We start from the raw sequence: 12,069 nt of genomic DNA on the forward strand, positions 1-12,069 counted from the left end.
GAGCTGGTGATGTACGGCTGAGGGTATTATGGTGGTCGATCTTCTTTTTGGGGTTTTGCCAGATCTTTTAGCTCCAAGAACCCTCCCCTCGAATTTATATACTGATTGTATTACTGTTTATGTTATTTTGTTAATAAAAGTTGGCCGCTGTGGGCAAAATATCCAAAAAGAATATAAATAGTTGTGTTTTTATTTAAGGAATGGGTTGGGACAGTAGGTCGGGGTTTGGCGGTATTTAGAATTACACCCGAAGAAAAAACCATACTTGGCATACGCAGTCATGTCTGCAGTCCATCTCTTCTAAGACTTTGTAGGATTCACATGATTACTCCTACGATGCGGGGTGGCATATCCAGCCAAAAATTGGCACAATTAGAGACAAATATATTTGGGCATTGAGGACTATTCAAATATTTGGCCTTAATGAACAGAACAGCTTTGTTCCTTTTCTCTGACCCCTTTTGGTGTCATCCAGTATATATGTCCATGTATGGATGATATACTTGATGATATACTTAAACTTAAGTGGTTTTAGATGATTTTAATTCGTTGTTCATTCATTTTTTTCCTCTTTTCCTTTACACAGCATTGGTGATCTTTGCTTGATATTGTTCATCCTGGAATTTGAATATGGATCCCATTCAGGATGGTGCTGAATATACCAGAAAATGTTGGATGGATTATTCCATCATGTCCAACATCAGTAACTAGTGATGAGCAAACAGTGAAATATTTGGATGCGGGAAAATCGTCATGAATAATTTCTAATATCTGTGTATTTATACCAAATAACGAATCCAATGCAAGTCAATGGGAGAGCTGAACATTTTTCTACTGGACCCAACAAACAGGTCTGGGGGCATGAGAAAAAAGCTGGGAGAACGAACTGGATGTGGTTGTTGACTGTGGTCTGTGGAACTGCAGGTTGTGGACAGGAGGCATCGGAGCCTCCTTCCTAGAGAGCAGATTGGGAAGGACATAACACAGGGGAAGGACAAGCAGTTTCAGGCCAGTTTTCACGTACCGGAGCCACTGACACACGTAGACACATAAAAATCAATGCATCTGTTCAGATGTCATTGATTTTTTGCGGACCGTGTCTCCGTGTGCCAAACACGGAGACATGTCAGTGTTCGTGGGAGCGCACGGATTACACGGACCCATTAAAGTCAATGGGTCCGTGTAAAACACGTACCGCACACGGACATTGTCCGTGTGCAGTCCGTGTGCCGTGCAGGAGACAGCGCTACATCAAGCGCTGTCCCCCCCACTGGTGCTGAATCCGCGATTCATATCTTCTCTCCAGCTGCGTTTGCTGCAGGGAAGATATGAATATTAGTGTGTAAAATGCAGATCCAGGTCCCCCCCCTCCCACCCCCTGTGCGCCCCCCCGCTGTGATTAAAATACTCACCTAGCTTCCGGATCCCTCGCAGCAGCGTCCTGTGCTGGCCGCAGCTTCTCCTGTCTGCGGTCACGTGGGGCCGCCGATTACAATCATGAATATGCGGCTCCACCTCCCAAAGGGGTGGAGCCGCATATTCAGTACTGTAAATGAGCGGCCCACGTGACCGCATACAGGAGAAGCTGCGGCCAGGAGAGGACGCTGCGGCGAGGGATCCGGAAGCTAGGTGAGTATTTTAATCACAGCGGGGGGGGGGGGGGGGGGGGGCGGGAAGCGCACAAAGGGGTGGGAGGGGGGTTCCTGGATCTGCATTTTACACACTAATATTCATATCTTCCCTGCAGCAAACGCTGCTGCAGGGAACATATGAATGGGGCTTCAGCACGATGCCGGGGACAGCGCTAAACTTTAGCGCTGTCTCCGGCATGGTGCGTGTGGTACCCAGTGGGCACACGGGCGGCACACGTGTGCCGCCCGTGTGCCACACTGATGTGCCACGTGTGCACACGGACACACGGACACGGATAACTCCAGTACCGTTTTTGTACGGTACTGGAATTATCTGGACGTGTGAAACTGGCCTCACCGTCATACACAGATTTTTCTACCCAGGCATTCCACCCACCTACTGGGGTGTGGCATATGTGAACAGTATATGTTTGGAAGCGTTTTTTAACAGGTTTCCATCATTTTTGGTCTTTTTGCTTTATGACAATCATGAAGGACAAATGCACATTTCATTTTTGTGCTCATTAAATATCATCAAATGTTGTTTTTGGGACATTACAAAGTCATAGATGCATGTTTACCTAATTGATCTTTTTTTTTCCAAAATCACGTTTATCTGTTATACCCTGTGTAACTTATTGAAATGTCACATCCCTTTTTGGATATATTTGTTTTTCCTTTGCATCATGCTAATTCCCATTTCCTTGCATTGTTAACTGTTTCTGTTAAGTGGGACCAGCATCCGAAGTTTTGACTTCAGCTTGATTAATTATAGCTGCTAATTGGCACGTGCCTAGTATAAATGATAATGGAAACAAGTGGAGAAGGGGAAAAAGAAGAGTCAGCTCACTGTTGATGCAGCCACAATCCTGCTGGGAAGCGCATGGAAAAGCCTGGGATCCAGCTGAGGCAAACGAAGAGGAAAAATCCAGCATAGAAGCAAGTAAATAAAATGTCCAATTTTATTGAAAAAATAAATCACATCCATAAAAACATGGTAAGTGCTGTTCTTATCACCGTGGATACAACCGATGCGTTTCAGCTCCGATGAGCCTTATTCATGGTTGTTTAGACAGTAAGACTGCGCTTACTGAGTGTATTGAGGGACACTTGGCCGCGATATTCAGGCACACAGGAACACTTTCTACTTAAACAGTCTATGGAGTTTATTATAGCATCATAAACCGTACCATGAACAGTCCATTATATACATTTATACAGCTTCAACTCACAGTCACTAAACATGCCGGACTTCTCACTTAGTCCAGTTACTGTGGGTGACCGTACGCCGAACAGATCATCAATGTCCATGGAACACAACAAGCACCCACAGTCTGTTCCACTGGCAGATACTTCTCTGCCGTTATAATAGCCCCCTTCCCGAGTGTTACCCTTCTGGAGCTCCTGCTCCACACACTGACCTCCTGTCAGTCCTCTCTCCTGGGGAGCTGCCTTATGAGGATCACTGTCCTTGTGACCAGGGCACTCCCGACAGTCCAGACCCTAAGAAGGTCAGTAGCTCCCCAACGCAGTGCCTTCACAGACTCAGCACATTCGGCCTTTCTGTGTGCTCTTCAGGACGTCCATCCCCACCAGGGACTGTACAACACACAGGCCACTGCATGTGCTGTTCAGGACGTCCATCCTCACTTGGGACCGTCCAACACACAGGCCTCTCCATGCACTCTTCAGGATGTCCATCCCCAGCTGGGACCATCCAACACATAGGTCACTCAGTGCCAAAGCCCCACCACGTGCTATTCAGGGAGATATCACTCCCAACACATAGGCTTCCAGGACCTTGCACATGGACCATACAGATCCAAACACTCCTCAATGTGATCACCATGTTCTAAACAGCAATAGCAGAAAAAGAGGATTCAGAGATCCTCCAAAAATTCAGAAAAAAACAGCAAAAAGGCACCCCAAGTTCGCTGCGCACTCTGCACTTTGTTGTGAGTATACAAGAACTCTTGATTTTCAAATGAGGTCTCTATTGGGATGTATTGCAGCGAGTTATATATGTGACAGACATTCGGTGCAGGTGTCCTACTACTTGGGCTGACACCCTGCAGTTACATATAATAGAATAGTCTGTGATAGCACTTTTTGTAGGGGTTATTAATGGTGAGTATGGGGCCGTAGGCATATATTGTCTCAAGCTGTGATTTATACACACCTGGTTATGCTCTATTCTTAATGTTTTCAATAAAGACTTGTATATTAAATTGACTGTTGGACTAGTACATCATTGTTCCCTAGTGGAATTGAGTTTTATGCAAACAGATGTGTCCTTTGGATAAAGTATCCACATGGGGTTTTACGATTTACAATAATTATGTTGAATAATCTATTACCCCCTGGAACATGTGGTGGTGTTGTTTGTTTGTGAGTTATGCAGCTTTTAATGTAGTATATTAATGATGGATGTCTTGTATTTAATATAAATATCTAAAACGACTCTCTGTTCAAAATTCGCCTGCAGCATCCAAGCATTTTTTACTTGTACAAGGAGGGGATTTAACCTCTTTTAGATTCAAGGCTATTGAACAGGTTCATAATGCAGTGAGAAGAGGCGACTTTAGGAGAAAATTTTAAACAGAGAGTCTTTTTGGATATTTATGTTAAATACAAGACATCCATTGGGACTTAATATACGACATGACCTCATCCTTCAATATACATGATAATGTTTTGGTATATACATCAAGGCTAGTGTTGAGCGATACCTTCCGATATCGGGAAATATTGGATCGGATTGGATCAGACTGATACCCAAAAAATATCAGATATCGCCGATTCCGATACCGGAAACCAATGCAAGTCAATGGGACACAAATACCAGAATGAAAATAAACCCTTTCTTTCCTTGTAGGTTAAAAAAGATCTGCGGTTTTGCTGTGAGAAACGCTGCAGGTTGGGAGGGGGGGACTGTGTGTGTGCGGAGAAGATGTGCGGCGATCGCGAGGGTCTGCGGGGCTGCTGGGGGTCTGCAGCGGGTTGTCGGGGGTCTGTGCCGGGCTGTAGGGGGTCTGTGCCGGGCTGTCGGGGGTCTGTGCCAGGCTGTCGGGGGTCTGCGGTGGGCTGTTGGGGGTCTACGGCGGGCTGTGGGGGGGTCCTTGGGGTTGTGTGCGCGTGCAGGCATCGTCCGATGGGACTACACATCCCATCGGGCTATGCCTGCTACAATGACAGTGATTGACACAATAGCCAATGATGGGACAGTAGTAGTCCCATCATCCGGCTAATGTGTTGAATGTAAAAAAAAAAAGCATGAACATACAACAGAACATACAACATATGACAGTACATACAACATATAACATGACAGTGCATACAACATACAACATATGACAGAACATACAACATATGACAGTACATACAACATACAACATATGACAGTACATACAACATATGACAGTACATACAACATACAACATATGACAGTACATACAACAAATGACAGTACATACAACATATGACAGTACATACAACATATAACATATGACAGAACATACAACAGTACATACAACATATGACAGAACATACAACATATGACAGTACATACAACATATGAAAGAACATACAACATATGACAGTACATACAACATATGACAGTACATACAACATATAACATATGACAGAACATACAACATACAACAGTACATACAACATATGACAGAACATACAACATATGACAGTACATACAACATATGAAAGAACATACAACATATGACAGTACATACAACATATGACAGTACATTCAACATACAACATATGACAGTACATATAACATATGACAGCTGATGCTGCTGCTCTCCACGGGAGATCGTCGTTGGACACTCGTGGATTTCTGCGGGTCAGGGAGTATATTGTTTTTTTACAGCGGCAGAGGAATAGTGAGGAAGGATACCATATTCCTGTCATTGTATTCCTGTGGCCCCTAGAGAGCGGTCGCATCAGCTGATGCTGCTGCTCTCCATAGGAGATCGTTGTGGGACACTAGTGGATTTCTGCGGACAGGGAGTATATTGTTTGTTTGTTATTTTGATATTTTTTACAGGTGACACTGGCTTCGGGGATCAAAGTGACAAGTGATGGTGAGTACGTACTCTATGTTATATGTACTGTATGTTATATGTATGTATTGTATGAATGTATTGTATGTAGTATGTATGTAGAATGTATGTAGTATTTATGTAGTATGTATGTATGTATTTAGTATGTATGTAGTATGTTGTATGTATGTATGTAGTATGTATGTTGTATGTAGTATGTATGTAGTATGTATGTAGTATGTATGTAGTATGTTGTATGCATGTAGTATGTATGTTGTATGTATGTAGTATGTTGTATGTATGTTGTATGTAGTATGTATGTTGTATGTATGTAGTATGTATGTTGAATGTATGTAGTATGTTGTATGTAGTATGTATGTTGTATGTATGTAGTATGTTGTATGTATGTAGTATGTATGTAGTATGTTGTATGTAGTATGTATGTAGTATGTATGTAGTATGTTACATAGTAACATAGTTAGTACGGCCGAAAAAAGACATATGTCCATCCAGTTCAGCCTATATTCCATCATAATAAATACCCAGATTTACGTCCTTCTACAGAACCTAATAATTGTATGATACAATATTGTTCTGCTCCAGGAAGACATCCAGGCCTCTCTTGAACCCCTCGACTGAGTTCGCCATCACCACCTCCTCAGGCAAGCAATTCCAGATTCTCACTGCCCTAACAGTAAAGAATCCTCTTCTATGTTGGTGGAAAAACCTTCTCTCCTCCAGACGCAAAGAATGCCCCCTTGTGCCCGTCACCTTCCTTGGTATAAACAGATCCTCAGCGAGATATTTGTATTGTCCCCTTATATACTTATACATGGTTATTAGATCGCCCCTCAGTCGTCTTTTTTCTAGACTAAATAATCCTAATTTCGCTAATCTATCTGGGTATTGTAGTTCTCCCATCCCCTTTATTAATTTTGTTGCCCTCCTTTGTACTCTCTCTAGTTCCATTATATCCTTCCTGAGCACCGGTGCCCAAAACTGGACACAGTACTCCATGTGCGGTCTAACTAGGGATTTGTACAGAGGCAGTATAATGCTCTCATCATGTGTATCCAGACCTCTTTTAATGCACCCCATGATCCTGTTTGCCTTGGCAGCTGCTGCCTGGCACTGGCTGCTCCAGGTAAGTTTATCATTAACTAGGATCCCCAAGTCCTTCTCCCTGTCAGATTTACCCAGTGGTTTCCTGTTCAGTGTGTAATGGTGATATTGATTCCCTCTTCCCATGTGTATAACCTTACATTTATCATTGTTAAACCTCATCTGCCACCTTTCAGCCCAAGTTTCCAACTTATCCAGATCCATCTGTAGCAGAATACTATCTTCTCTTGTATTAACTGCTTTACATAGTTTTGTATCATCTGCAAATATCGATATTTTACTGTGTAAACCTTCTACCAGATCATTAATGAATATGTTGAAGAGAACAGGTCCCAATACCGACCCCTGCGGTACCCCACTGGTCACAGCGACCCAGTTAGAGACTATACCATTTATAACCACCCTCTGCTTTCTATCACTAAGCCAGTTACTAACCCATTTACACACATTTTCCCCCAGACCAAGCATTCTCATTTTGTGTACCAACCTCTTGTGCGGCACGGTATCAAACGCTTTGGAAAAATCGAGATATACCACGTCCAATGACTCACCGTGGTCCAGCCTATAGCTTACCTCTTCATAAAAACTGATTAGATTGGTTTGACAGGAGCGATTTCTCATAAACCCATGCTGATATGGAGTTAAACAGTTATTCTCATTGAGATAATCCAGAATAACATCCCTCAGAAACCCTTCAAATATTTTACCAACAATAGAGGTTAGACTTACTGGCCTATAATTTCCAGGTTCACTTTTAGAGCCCTTTTTGAATATTGGCACCACATTTGCTATGCGCCAGTCCTGCGGAACAGACCCTGTCGCTATAGAGTCACTAAAAATAAGAAATAATGGTTTATCTATTACATTACTTAGTTCTCTTAGTACTCGTGGGTGTATGCCATCCGGACCCGGAGATTTATCTATTTTAATCTTATTTAGCCGGTTTCGCACCTCTTCTTGGGTTAGATTGGTGACCCTTAATATAGGGTTTTCATTGTTTCTTGGGATTTCACCTAGCATTTCATTTTCCACCGTGAATACCGTGGAGAAGAAGGTGTTTAATATGTTAGCTTTTTCCTCGTCATCTACAACCATTCTTTCCTCACTATTTTTTAAGGGGCCTACATTTTCAGTTTTTATTCTTTTACTATTGATATAGTTGAAGAACAGTTTGGGATTAGTTTTACTCTCCTTAGCAATGTGCTTCTCTGTTTCCTTTTTGGCAGCTTTAATTAGTTTTTTAGATAAAGTATTTTTCTCCCTATAGTTTTTTAGAGCTTCAATGGTGCCATCCTGCTTTAGTAGTGCAAATGCTTTCTTTTTACTGTTAATTGCCTGTCTTACTTCTTTGTTTAGCCACATTGGGTTTTTCCTATTTCTAGTCCTTTTATTCCCACAAGGTATAAACCGCTTACACTGCCTATTTAGGATGTTCTTAAACATTTCCCATTTATTATCTGTATTCTTATTTTTGAGGATATTGTCCCAGTCTACCAGATTAAGGGCATCTCTAAGCTGGTCAAACTTTGCCTTCCTAAAGTTCAATGTTTTTGTGACTCCCTGACAAGTCCCCCTAGTGAAAGACAGGTGAAACTGCACAATATTGTGGTCGCTATTTCCTAAATGCCCAACCACCTGCAGATTTGTTATTCTGTCAGGTCTATTAGATAGTATTAGGTCTAAAAGTGCTGCTCCTCTGGTTGGATTCTGCACCAATTGTGAAAGATAATTTTTCTTGGTTATTAGCAGAAACCTGTTGCCTTTATGGGTTTCACAGGTTTCTGTTTCCCAGTTAATATCCGGGTAGTTAAAGTCCCCCATAACCAGGACCTCATTATGGGTTGCAGCTTCATCTATCTGCTTTAGAAGTAGACTTTCCATGGTTTCTGTTATATTTGGGGGTTTGTAACAGACCCCAATGAGAATTTTGTTACCATTTTTCCCTCCATGAATTTCAACCCATATGGACTCGACATCCTCATTCCCTTCGCTAATATCCTCCCTTAAAGTGGACTTTAGACAAGACTTTACATAGAGACAAACCCCTCCTCCTCTCCGATTTTTACGATCCTTTCTAAACAGACTGTAACCCTGTAAATTAACTGCCCAGTCATAGCTTTCATCTAACCATGTCTCGGTTATTCCCACTATGTCAAAGTTACCTGTAGATATTTCTGCTTCTAGTTCTTCCATCTTGTTTGTCAGGCTTCTGGCGTTTGCGAGCATGCAGTTTAGAGGATTTTGTTTTGTTCCAATCTCCTCACTGTGGATTGTTTTAGAAATGTTCTTACCTCCCTTCTGAGTATGTTTTCCTGGGTCGTCTTTGTTCGAGTCTAATGTTTTTCTTCCCGTCCCCTCTTCTTCTAGTTTAACGCCCTCCTGATGAGTGTAGCGAGTCTTCTGGCGAATGTGTGTTTCCCAGGTTTGTTGAGGTGTAGTCCGTCTCTGGCGAGGAGTCCATCATACCAGTAATTCACACCGTGGTCCAGGAATCCAAATCCTTGTTGTCTGCACCATCGTCTTAGCCAGTTGTTTGCATCAAGGATCCTGTTCCATCTCCTGGTGCCATGCCCGTCTACTGGAAGGATAGAAGAAAAAACTACCTGTGCATCCAGTTCCTTTACTTTCTTCCCCAACTCTTCAAAGTCCTTGCAGATTGTCGGTAGGTCCTTCCTTGAAGTGTCATTGGTGCCAACATGTATCAGAAGAAATGGGTGGACGTCCTTGGAGCTGAAGAGCTTTGGTATCCTATCGGTCACATCCTTGATCATCGCACCTGGAAGGCAGCATACTTCTCTTGCAGTTATGTCCGGTCTGCAGATGGCTGCTTCTGTGCCTCTCAGTAGTGAGTCTCCCACCACCACCACTCTTCGTTGCTTCTTGGCTGTACTTTTTGCTGTCACTTGTTGCTGTGTGCCCTTTTCTTTTTTGCTTGCTGGTATTGCTTCATTCTTAGGTGTGCCATCTTCATCCTCTACAAGATTTGATATCGGTTCTTCAGTTGTGTGGTTGGTGATTTCTCCATGGTCTTCTTGCTTCTTTTGGTCACATGCTTCCACTCATCTGCTTTTGGAGGTTCTCTGACACTTTTTTCACCTTCTGTGACCAGTAGAGATGCTTCTGTTCTGTCTAGAAAGTCTTCATTCTCTTTGATGAGTTTCAAAGTTGCTATTCTTTCTTCCAGACCCCGCACCTTTTCTTCTAAAAGGGCCACTAGTCTACACTTCTGACAGGTGAAATTGGATTCTTCTTCTGGTCGATCTGTGAACATGTAGCACATGCTGCAGCTCACCATCTAGGTTGTCACATCTGCCATGTTGCTCCTAGATCCTGCTGACTTGCTGTGTGTTTTCCTTCTTGTGTAATCTACTCAGCCAAGCTCTCTTGCAATAATGTCCTACAGGCAAAAGTTTGGTGATGCTTTCGAAGCAGCTGGTCCCGGCTGTACCCAACGATCTTCTATCTTAGGGAGACTTCGCTTCTCCCAGAAGGCACCTGGAATATGCAAATTAGCCTCCTGAAGCTTGAATCCCTGGTTTGGTGATGCTTTCGAAGCAGCTGGTCCCGGCTGTACCCAACGATCTTCTAGCTTAGGGAGACTTCGCTTCTCCCAGAAGGCACCTGGAATATGCAAATTAGCCTCCTGAAGCTTGAATCCCTGGTTTGGTGATGCTTTCGAAGCAGCTGGTCCCGGCTGTACCCAACGATCTTCTAGCTTAGGGAGACTTCGCTTCTCCCAGAAGGCACCTGGAATATGCAAATTAGCCTCCTGAAGCTTGAATCCCTGGTTTGGTGATGCTTTCGAAGCAGCTGGTCCCGGCTGTACCCAACGATCTTCTAGCTTAGGGAGACTTCGCTTCTCCCAGAAGGCACCTGGAATATGCAAATTAGCCTCCTGAAGCTTGAATCCCTGGTTTGGTGATGCTTTCGAAGCAGCTGGTCCCGGCTGTACCCAACGATCTTCTAGCTTAGGGAGACTTCGCTTCTCCCAGAAGGCACCTGGAATATGCAAATTAGCCTCCTGAAGCTTGAATCCCTGGTTTGGTGATGCTTTCGAAGCAGCTGGTCCCGGCTGTACCCAACGATCTTCTAGCTTAGGGAGACTTCGCTTCTCCCAGAAGGCACCTGGAATATGCAAATTAGCCTCTTGAAGCTTGAATCCCTGGTTTGGTGATGCTTTCGAAGCAGCTGGTCCCGGCTGTACCCAACGATCTTCTAGCTTAGGGAGACTTCGCTTCTCCCAGAAGGCACCTGGAATATGCAAATTAGCCTCCTGAAGCTTGAATCCCTGGTTTGGTGATGCTTTCGAAGCAGCTGGTCCCGGCTGTACCCAACGATCTTCTAGCTTAGGGAGACTTCGCTTCTCCCAGAAGGCACCTGGAATATGCAAATTAGCCTCCTGAAGCTTGAATCCCTGGTTTGGTGATGCTTTCGAAGCAGCTGGTCCCAGCTGTACCCAACGATCTTCTAGCTTAGGGAGACTTCGCTTCTCCCAGAAGGCACCTGGAATATGCAAATTAGCCTCCTGAAGCTTGAATCCCTGGTTTGGTGATGCTTTCGAAGCAGCTGGTCCCGGCTGTACCCAACGATCTTCTAGCTTAGGGAGACTTCGCTTCTCCCAGAAGGCACCTGGAATATGCAAATTAGCCTCCTGAAGCTTGAATCCCTGGTTTGGTGATGCTTTCGAAGCAGCTGGTCCCGGCTGTACCCAACGATCTTCTAGCTTAGGGAGACTTCGCTTCTCCCAGAAGGCACCTGGAATATGCAAATTAGCCTCCTGAAGCTTGAATCCCTGGTTTGGTGATGCTTTCGAAGCAGCTGGTCCCGGCTGTACCCAACGATCTTCTAGCTTAGGGAGACTTCGCTTCTCCCAGAAGGCACCTGGAATATGCAAATTAGCCTCCTGAAGCTTGAATCCCTGGTTTGGTGATGCTTTCGAAGCAGCTGGTCCCGGCTGTACCCAACGATCTTCTAGCTTAGGGAGACTTCGCTTCTCCCAGAAGGCACCTGGAATATGCAAATTAGCCTCCTGAAGCTTGAATCCCTGGTTTGGGGTCTGTGCGAGCCTCTCGGGGGTCTGTGCGGGCCTCTCGGGGGTCTGTTGTATGTATGTAGTATGTAGAATGCATGTTTGTGTTTTTTTTTACATTCAACACATTAGCCGGATGATGGGACTACTACTGTCCCATCATTGGCTAATGTGTCAATCACTGTCATTGTAGCCCCATCGGACGATGCCTGCACACAGACACAAAGAC

This window comes from Ranitomeya imitator, chromosome 2 (assembly GCF_032444005.1).
Source record: "Ranitomeya imitator isolate aRanImi1 chromosome 2, aRanImi1.pri, whole genome shotgun sequence".
Taxonomy (NCBI): domain Eukaryota; kingdom Metazoa; phylum Chordata; class Amphibia; order Anura; family Dendrobatidae; genus Ranitomeya; species Ranitomeya imitator.